This window comes from Dendropsophus ebraccatus, chromosome 3 (genome assembly GCF_027789765.1).
Source record: "Dendropsophus ebraccatus isolate aDenEbr1 chromosome 3, aDenEbr1.pat, whole genome shotgun sequence".
In the NCBI taxonomy this organism is placed as follows: domain Eukaryota; kingdom Metazoa; phylum Chordata; class Amphibia; order Anura; family Hylidae; genus Dendropsophus; species Dendropsophus ebraccatus.
In genome coordinates, this window is record NC_091456.1 from 192,540,731 (window position 1) to 192,551,423 (window position 10,693).

Sequence of the window (10,693 nt, forward strand, 5' to 3'; positions counted from 1 at the left end):
ATGTACATGACACACATATACAGCTCAGCTACATGTACATTACACACATATTACAGCTCAGCTACATGTACATTACACACATATACAGCTCAGCTACATGTACTTACACACATATACAGCTCAGCTACATGTACATTACACACATACAGCTCAGCTACATGTACATTACACACATTACAGCTCAGCTACATGTACATTAAACACATACAGCTCAGCACATGTACATTACACAATACAGCTCAGCTACATGTACATTACACATATACAGCTCAGCTACACGTACATTACACAATACAGCTCAGCTACATGTACATATACATATATACAGCTCAGCACATGTACATTACACATATACAGCTCAGCTACATGTAACATTACACATATACAGCTCAGCTACATGTACATTACAATATATACAGCTCAGCTACAGTTACATTCTACCTATACAGCTCAGCTACATGTACATTACACATATACAGCTCAGCTACAGTACATTACACATATACAGCTCAGCTAAATGTACATTACACATATATAAGCTCGCTATCATGTACATTACACATACAGCTCAGCTACATGTACATTACACATATCAGCTCAGCTACATGTACATTACACATACAGCTCAGCTACATGTACATTACACACATACAGCTCAGCTACTGTACATTACATAAGATACAGCTCAGCTACATGTACATTACACACATACACCCTCTCAAGTACTCTATACCTCATACGTTTTACATGTACAGCTCAGCTACATGTACATTACAATATACAGCTCAGCTACATGTACATTACACACATATACAGCTCTGCTACATGTACATTACACATATACAGCTCAGCTACTGTACATTACACACATACAGCTCAGCTACATGTACATTACACACATACAGCTCAGCTACATGCACATTACACATACAGCTCAGCTACATGTACATTACACACATATATATACAGCTCAGCTACATGTACATTACACACATACAGCTCAGCTACATGTACATTACACACATATACAGCTCAGCTACAGGTACATTACACATAATACAGCTCAGTACATGTACATTACACATATACAGCTCAGCTACATGTACATTACACATATACAGCTCAGCTACATGCACATTACACATACAGCTCAGTTACATGTACATTACACACATATACAGCTCAGCTACATGTACATTACACATATACAGCTCAGCTACATGTACATTACACACATACAGCTCAGCTACATGTACATTACACATATACAGCTCAGCTACATGTACATTACACACATATACAGCTCAGCTACATGTACATTACAACATATACAGCTCAGCTACATGTACATTACACATATACAGCTCAGCTACATGTACATTACACACATACAGCTCAGCTACATGTACATTACACATACAGCTCAGCTACATGTACATTACACACATATACAGCTCAGCTACATGTACATTATACATATACAGCTCAGCTACATGTACATTACACATATACAGCTCAGCTACATGTACATTACACACATATACAGCTCAGCTACATGTACATTACACACATATACAGCTCAGCTACATGTACATTACACACATATACAGCTCAGCTACATGTACATTACACAGATACAGCTCAGCTACATGTAAATACACACATTACAGCTCAGCTACATGTACATTACACACTATACAGCTCAGCTACATGTACATTACACACATATACAGCTCAGCTACATGTACATTACACACATACAGCTCAGCTACATGTACATTACACATATACAGCTCAGCACATGTACATTACACATCTACAGCCTCAGCTACATGTACATTACACACACATACAGCTCAGCTACATGTACATTACACACATACAGCTCAGCTACATGTACATTACAACATATCCAGCTCAGCACATGTACATTACACACATACAGCTCAGCTACATGTACATTACACATATCCAGCTCAGCTACATGTACCATTACACCATATACCGCTCAGCTACATGTACATTACACCATATACAGCTCAGCACAGTACATTACACACATACAGCTCAGCTACATGTACATTACACACATACAGCTCAGCTACATGTACATACACATAATACAGCTCAGCTACATGTACATTACCACATACAGCTCAGCTACATGTACATTACACACATACAGCTCAGCTACATGTACATTACAACTATACAGCTCAGCTACATGTACATTAACCTATACAGCTCAGCTACATGTACATTACACATACAGCTCCAGCCACATGTACATTACACACATACAGCTCAGCTACATGTACATTACACATATACAGCTCAGCTACATGTACATTCACATATACAGCTCAGCTACATGTACATTACACATATACAGCTCAGCTACATGTACATTACAACATACAGCTCAGCTACATGTACATTACACAATACAGCTCAGCTACATGTACATTACACATACAGCTCAGCTACATGTACATTACACAAACTATACAGCTCAGCTACATGTACATTACACACATACAGCTCAGTACATGTACATTACACACATACAGCTCAGCTACATGTACATTACATTACACATATACAGCTCAGCTACATGTACAGGATCCGGCAGGGTCTCAGTTTGGCTGCTAGGAAGCCGGAGTGGAGCAGCCAATGAAATCCGCCTATAGGCTCTGTTCACACAGCGTTTTTACAGCTCCGTTTAAAATGACGTTGTAATTTCAGACGTCATTTAGCTGTCTGGCTGCGGTCGGTGCAATGACGGCCGCGTACATTCTTCTAGTTTAGAAGGTGTTCTTTCATTAAAAAGTCCATTGACTTTAATAGTAAAACCGTTGAAAGGAGAGTGAAAAAAGAAAAACTGTGTCTGAATAACGCATGAAGCGCTAAAAAGAAAGGGGCGCCCCAGCCGTCCCCATCGTAGCGCCAATCTGTGACATGTGGGAGGGGCTTCAGTGACATAAAAAGCAGAGTGAAAGCCAGCCACACAAAACCTCAGAAACGGGACTGGGTCAGTACAGTGTGATGTGTGACGTCTCCTGATGTTACTTATCACTACACGTGAGAGGGTCAGAATCCATGACCTCAGAGGCGGCTGAAGACATCAGAGACACAGAGGAGGACACCGGGGGAGCGCGGACAGGTAAGTATTGATGAGCGAACACTCTGAACTGCACCAAACCGCTAAACAATTGTTTTACTGTTTTAGTGCAGTTCCTATGGTTCCTAACCTACCCTGCCCAACAGAATTTTTGACAACGTGTCTCATCTCTAGTCAGTGCGGATAATGTTGTGCGTCCCAGTGGATGGGGGAGATCAGTGATGACCTGGAATGATGGAAGGAGGATCACAGAGGAGCTCTGCATGGACAGATCATCAGAGATTCCTCAGACGGCCATTATAATAACCTGACTGATAGCGTGCCAAGCCGCGTACATGCCGGGATTTCTGCACATGGCGCTCATACTCCATACTAAATGCTTGTCTATTAGCATGTCTATCGACTTGATAAGGATGCACCTCATAGTGCTGCCATACTGACTGACTGCTCGAATTACAAGTTATATATAAGTGTATAGTGCGCAGTAACCACACTAGCACACTGATGGTAAGGGGGATCTCCTTTATTCAGTATATATATATATCCTGGAGGCGGGTGTTCTTCTACTAAGGCTCGTGTCAGTACTTCATTGGCTGAGGTACAAAAAGAGTTACTTGCATAGCACCAGTTACTTACATAAGCTTTACAGAATGTAACATCTCTCCGTGCTTAGAAGGTCAGCGCCATATTGCAATGGCTTCACTAAATATACAAAATATCCATCCTTGATAGATGTGAGTGACCCAGTACAGGCTCCTAGATCCTATTGCACCTGAGTAAGGTAATTCCCTTAGGATCACACAACTTGGATGAGATATTTCCTGTGGTTGGTGTTTTTCCCACTAGATGTCACTATTGTGTTTGTTGTAACTCAAGCTCAAGGGTCAATGGTTATGTATCACATGATGTCTTGTCCACTCAAAGGTGCAGGTGCTTTTCCCTCTTTTTTTTCTGACCTATCCTTCACTCTCTCTCTTTCTCCACACACACACAGCCCACCAATCACAGAAGGGTTTAGTTTGCAGCTGTAGGGAGGACATAGTTCCTGGTGGGAAGAGTTTGTTAGTCTCAATTCTGTAGTCAGTGTGAGAGGAAGCAAACAGAACAAGTCTCTGGAGAAGCCGAGCCAGGGCCTGGCTTTGGCCAGGTCCTCTAACAGGGATGAGCAGTTAGTGGTAATCATTCTAGAGAGTGGATGTGTGAAGGGACAGCTAAGTGAGCCATGTTTCTGTTACGAGTAACAGAACCAGGGATGCAGTGCTAAGTTAGCTACAGGAGGTGAGAAGCCAAACAGGGATTACCTTGTGCATGCCAGGAACCTCTCTACAATGTGCAGGGCAGTTACCCTAGGAGTCATAGGAACTGACCCCAGGGGAACAAAGGTACTAAGGAAAAGTTACATATTCCACTGTGCAGTGCAGAACAACTGAAAACCTCAGGAGCCTGCTTACCTAGATAACAAGGCCTGGGGCTTGTACTGCCCACTAGGACGGGTATTCCGTAACTAGGGGACAAAAGGCAGTTCAGAAAGAAGTCATCTGTGAGTATAAGTATTCCCTCTCTATTCTCTTCTATAGACAACTTGTCAGGAACAAGACAAGACAGTGAGCCCTGACGCTGAACCAGCCCACTGTCCCTGCCTACTTGCTGCAATCTGCCCTAAAATGGCAGTGAGCAACTGGGCGGCGGTCCCTGCACTTGCTGGGTGGAACACAAAACAAGACAGACAAGCACAATAAAGAATAGTACACAGTCCGGGTCACAACAATCGGGCAGCAAAAGTACAAAATCAGAATCCAAAAGGCGTAGTCAAAGTCCAGGCAGTATGGTCAGGAGCAGGCGGCAAGCAAGGGAGGTCAAGGAATTAAGGCCCTATTCCACGGAACGCATATCGTTCGTATTTGGGCGATATCGGCCACTACGAACGATAATCGTCCCGTGGAATAGAACGCAACAATCAGCTGACATCTTTCATGTCGGCTGATCGTTGCAGTACATGTTGAAAAACAAGCGACTGATATAGCAGCGATCAGCTGCCGTCGCTCCGTTGAATAGGAGCGTCGGCAGCAGACGCTGCTGTATCCTATGGGCTGCCCGGACGATCAGCGATCGTTTGCTCCTCTTAACGACCCGTGGAATAGGGGCTTAAGTTATATAGGAGGCCAGGGCTCTGATCCAGAACACAATTGGACCATTCCCCTGATCTCCAAACACAGACACCTGACAACAAAACAAGACCGCTGGCAGGAAGACCTGTCAGTCACAGCAGAACCAAAAACACAGATTAACCGTGACATGACCAGACAGAAATCAGCAGGTGCAGTCGTGTGTGTCCACCAAACAAAGTGAGCAGATAAACCAGTGTTCAGACACAGCAAAACAAAACACAGGGAGATCATAAGAATTTCAGCGCCTTCTCGGCCGCACAGCACAAGCCGAGGGGCGCATAACGCTTCGCAAAGATGTCATCCTGACACAACTCTAACTTTTTGGCAGAGTACACTTCTACACTGGACAAGGCCCTCTGGCAGCTCCTCTCCTCCACTCACTTTACTGCAAAGCACCCTTCTCTTAGCACCTGACTACTACCAACTGCAAGCACCTACGTGGTTTTTCAAGATTGTAGTATCTGCGTTGCACTGAACTGTTTGCTACTCCAGTACGATTCTTGTATTGCAATATATTGTTCAAGTAAACTATTGTATTTTGCCTAACGCATTGGACTCTGGCTTAGGTGGCTTCTTGGGTTATTTTCTTTTTCTATGATTTGTGGAGTACCAAGCTGTCCTATACCTTTCCAGGCTAATGTAACCAGTGCCCAGGTGACCCTAGACCCACTTAGCTACTGTACTATCTACTAGCTAACCCGGCAGCACACTAACACCTTCCGTACCCCACAGATGGATTCCCATATGCCACGTCTTGTCCTTCTTAGGAGGCGGTAGTACATTCTGTTATTAGGGTCTGTGCATGGAAGATGTGCTACAGACCGGAATATGGAACTCCAGTATCAGGTATCATTATGATGCTGGGAGCTCCGAAGCTATTTACATGTTTTCCGTCTGATACAGCGCGTCAGTACAGTAGTGAGTTCCGGAGCTCCCGGCATCACAATCATACATGATGCCGGGAACTCTGATCTCGGTGCTGTAGCACATCATCCTTATTTACAGACTGTGCATGGAAGGTGGGAATAAGCCCGGAGTGTTACAGCTTCATTGTTGGGACATGTATAATACTGCGGCCGCCATGTTTGTGTCTCTTACATCTATCTCACTCGGAAGCTTCATCCTCCCCTCCTATCTACATAGACTTCTATGGATAGCATGTAACGTGACCCCTAAGTGAGCTTGTCTTGTCTTTTAAGGTATATTTGGCGGTCTATTTCTCCATGGAGGAGTGGGAGTATGTAGAAGGACACAAGGATCAGTACAAGGATGTGATGCTGGAGGATCAGCAGCCCCTCCCATCAGCAGGTAATACACATTACTATATACTGTAGTATACACTTCGGCCGGGATCCCTAGCGGCGCCGCAAGAAACTGGAATGTCATTCATTGAATAGCAGCCGCAGAAAACCCTGTCAGTTCACACAATGGAGCGTGCGGCTCCGGCCGCACGCTCCAATGTAAGCTGCTGGGAATTCTGATGCGGGCATGCACGGATGCGCCCGCATCCGAATTCAACAGTGCTGAAGATCATCCTGCAGTACCGGCTGGGATGATCCTATCGGACACCAGCCGGGTCACAGAACGGCCAGTGTCATACAGCGTCTGAACATAGCCTCATACAGGAAAGTGACACAGAGAGCAGTAGGAATTCCCTGCTTACAAATCACTGGAAGGGCTGAAGATGTTATCTGAACTGTCCGAACATCGCTGCTGGAGGAAGTACAGGTCCGAGTTACCATCTACCTTCCCTGCACTGATGTAGGGAGGGTAATAATATGTAAGGGACAGAGTGGTCCTTGAAGGATGGGCCGCTAACCAGCTACTCATGGGCCGGTGCTGTGTGCCTGCCCCCCAGGCTAAAATTTGCCAGCCAGCCCCTGTAAATGGTTCACTAGCGGGCCCGGCGATTGGACTGCGCCCGCTAATGGCTGCGGTTCCGGGCTATTAATAGCACCGGGATCATGTCGGTTCAGAGAAGGGTCGCTGCGCAGCCCCGCTCTGAACTCCCCTACCCGACCAAGGACGTACAGTTACGTCCTTGGTCGTGAAGGGATTAAAGGGGTAAGATAATAAAGATGATACTTACCTCTCCCGGCTCCCCCGGTGTCCTCCTGCCTTGTCTCTGCGTCCCCCACTGACTACAGCTGCTGCTGACACTTCTGAACCAGTCTCTGCAGTCACAGCTGCTCAGCCAATCACTGACCAAGACAGGACAGCGGGGGACACAGACACAAGGCAGGATGACACTGGGGGAGCTGGGAAAGGTAAGTATCATCTTTCTTATTCTCTATACAGCGAGTACCCCTTCCATCAGGCTGATGAGTGTTATGTTTAAAACCACGATCAGCTGACAAGGGAACGATTGCCGCTCATTGGCTGATCACTGTCTTTATTACAGGAGCGATATCCGCCCCAATCACTGATAATCGCTCGGTGTAATAGGACACTTAGTATTCTTATCTATCCAGGTTTTACAGTCAGGATGAATCAATGATCAATAGAAATGTAACATTATGTTATTAAATAATAATAACCCATCTTTCTTCTTGGCAGCTGAGTGTCCCCGGAGATCAGAGGGACATCAGATATCTCCAGATATTACAGCAGATGGTCAGATACACAAGATACATATGAAGAACCTTCTATTACCCCAGATATACCCCCAGCCCCTCACAGCAAAGATCTGCCATCTCATCCTGTTATACAGTCCTGGCTACTGATCCACCAGAGATTAATCAGAATAAGGAGAAGAGATTTCATGCCAAGAATGTGAAAGATATTTTACACGAAAATCACAACTTGTGCAACATCAAAAAACTCACACAAGAGAAAAAGCATTTTCATGCTCAAAATCTGGGAAAAGTTCTACTTTGAAATCACAGCTCACCATACATGAAAGAACCCATACGGGGAAGAAGTCATTTTCATGTTCAGAATGTGGAAAATGTTTTACTTTTATCAAGGCTCACTAGGCATGAAATGACTCACACAGGAGAGAAGCCATTTTCATGTTCGGAATGTGGAAAAGTTTTGCTTTCAAATCAGGGCTCAGTTTACATGAAAGAACTCATACGGGAGAGAAGCCATTTTCATGTTCAGAATGTGGGAAATGTTTTACTGATAAATCAAAGCTTACTTCACATAAAAGAACTCATACGGGGGAGAAGCCATTTCATGTTCAGAATGTGGAAAATGCTTTGCTTACTCATCAGCACTCAATTTACATAAAAGAACCCATACGGGAGAGAAGCCATTTTCATGTTCGGAATGTGGAAAATGTTTTACTGAGAAATCAAAAACTCACTTTACATGAAAGAACCCATACGGGAGAGAAGCCATATTCATGTCCAGAATGTGGAAAACGTTTTACTCAAAAATCAAGGTTTTTACATCATCAAAGAATTCACACAGGGGAAAAGCCATTTTCATGTTCAGAATGTGTAAAATGTTTTACTCAAAAAGGAGATTTTTTGAAACATCAAAGAATTCACACAGGGGAAAAGCCATTTTCATGTTTACAATGTGGAAAATGTTTTACTTGTAAATCAAAGCTTACTTTACATGAAAGAACTCATACGGGAGAGAAGCCATTTTCATGTTCAGAGTGTGGTAAATGTTTTGATTTTAAATCCGAACTCGTTTTACATGAAAGAACTCATACGGGAGAGAAGCCATTTCATGTTCAGAATGTGGAAAATGTTTATTAGGAAAGCACAGCTCAGTTTTCATAAAAGAACTCATACAGGAGAGAAGCCATTTTCATGTTCAGAATGTGGAAAATGTTTTACTGAGAAATCAAAACTCAGTTTACATGAAAGAAATCATACTGGAGAGAAGTCATTTTCATGTTCAGAATGTGGGAAATGTTTTACTCAAAAATCACTTCTCACTGGACATGAAAAAACTCATACAGGAGAGAAGCCATTTTCATGTTCAGAGTGTGAAAAATGTTTGCTTTAAAATCAAGGCTCACTGTACATGAAAAAACTCATACAGGAGAGAAGCCATTTTCATGTTCAGAATGTGGAAAATGTTTTATTAGCAAATCAACGCTCACTGTACATGAAAGAACTCATACGGGAGAGAAGCCATATTCATGTTCAGAATGTGGAAAATGTTTTGCTTTTAAATCAAGCCTCGCTGTACATGAAAAAACTCATACAGGGGAAAAGCTGTTTTCATGTTCAGAATGTGGAAAATGTTTTACTTTGAAATCCCACCTTACTAGACATGAAAAAACTCATACAGGAGAGAGGCCATTTTCATGTTCAGAATGTGGAAAATGTTTCTTTTGAAATCAACACTCACTTTACATGAAAAAACTCATACAGGAGAGAAGTCATTTTCATGTTCAGAATGTGGAAAATGTTTTACTTTAAAATCACAGCTATTATACATGAAAAAACTCATACGGGAGAGAAGCCATATTCATGTTCAGAATGTGGAAAATGTTTTGTTTTGAAATCAAGGCTCAGTATACATAAAAGAACTCATACGGGAGAGAAGCCATTTTCATGTTCAGAATGTGGAAAATCTTTTCCTTTGAAATCACAGCTCAGTGTACATGAAAGAACCCATACGGGAGAGAAGCCATTTTCGTGTTCAGAATGTGGAAAATGTTTTACTGCCAAAGTACAGCTCACTGTACATGAAAGATGTCATACAGGAGAGAAGCCATTTTCATGTTCAGAATGTGGGAAATGTTTTAGTCAAAGAGCTAATTTTTATAAACATCAAAGAATTCACACAGGGGAGAAGCCATTTTCATGTTCAGAATGTGGAAAATGTTTTACTAATAAATCACATCTTATGACACATCAAATAACTCACACAGGGGAGAAGCCATTTCATGTTCAGAATGTGGAAAATGTTATACGCGGAAAACTAGGCTTATTATTCACCAAAAAATTCACTCAAGGGAGAAGCCAATTTAAAGTGCTCAATGATCACTCACACGTTTGTTATATAAAAGCAAATCTAATCCAGATACCACAGCTATATTCCCCATGTGTATAGGAGATCTGGCGGTAATACAGATATCATATACGCAGCTATGTATTCCCCATGTGTATAGGAGATCTGGCGGTAATACAGATATCATATACCGCAGCTCCAAACTTGTTACTGATTGTTAATAAAATCTCATGTGGATATATACGGTTATGATGTTGTCACTGCTCCTCATCAAGACCCAAGACTAGTGTTCGGCAAACTATCGGCACTACTGGTCCCAGGTGTCAGTGCTATAGATAGTGCTCAGCTTAACACATAGGTCCATATAAGTATATACAAGAAGTTTTCATACCGCGCCATTGTATCCAAAACCACATAACAGGACGTAGAGGAACACACACTCCCTGCCAACTGTTTCTTGCTATCAAGTGCTTTCTCAAGGCCTTGG

General features: G+C 42.8%; 1 pseudogene; it reads left to right on the forward strand.

Moving 5' to 3' along the window:
- Positions 1 to 3,099: 3,099 nt before the first annotated feature.
- LOC138786636 (zinc finger protein 850-like) lies at positions 3,100 to 10,277 on the forward strand (annotated as a pseudogene).
- Positions 10,278 to 10,693: the final 416 nt, after the last annotated feature.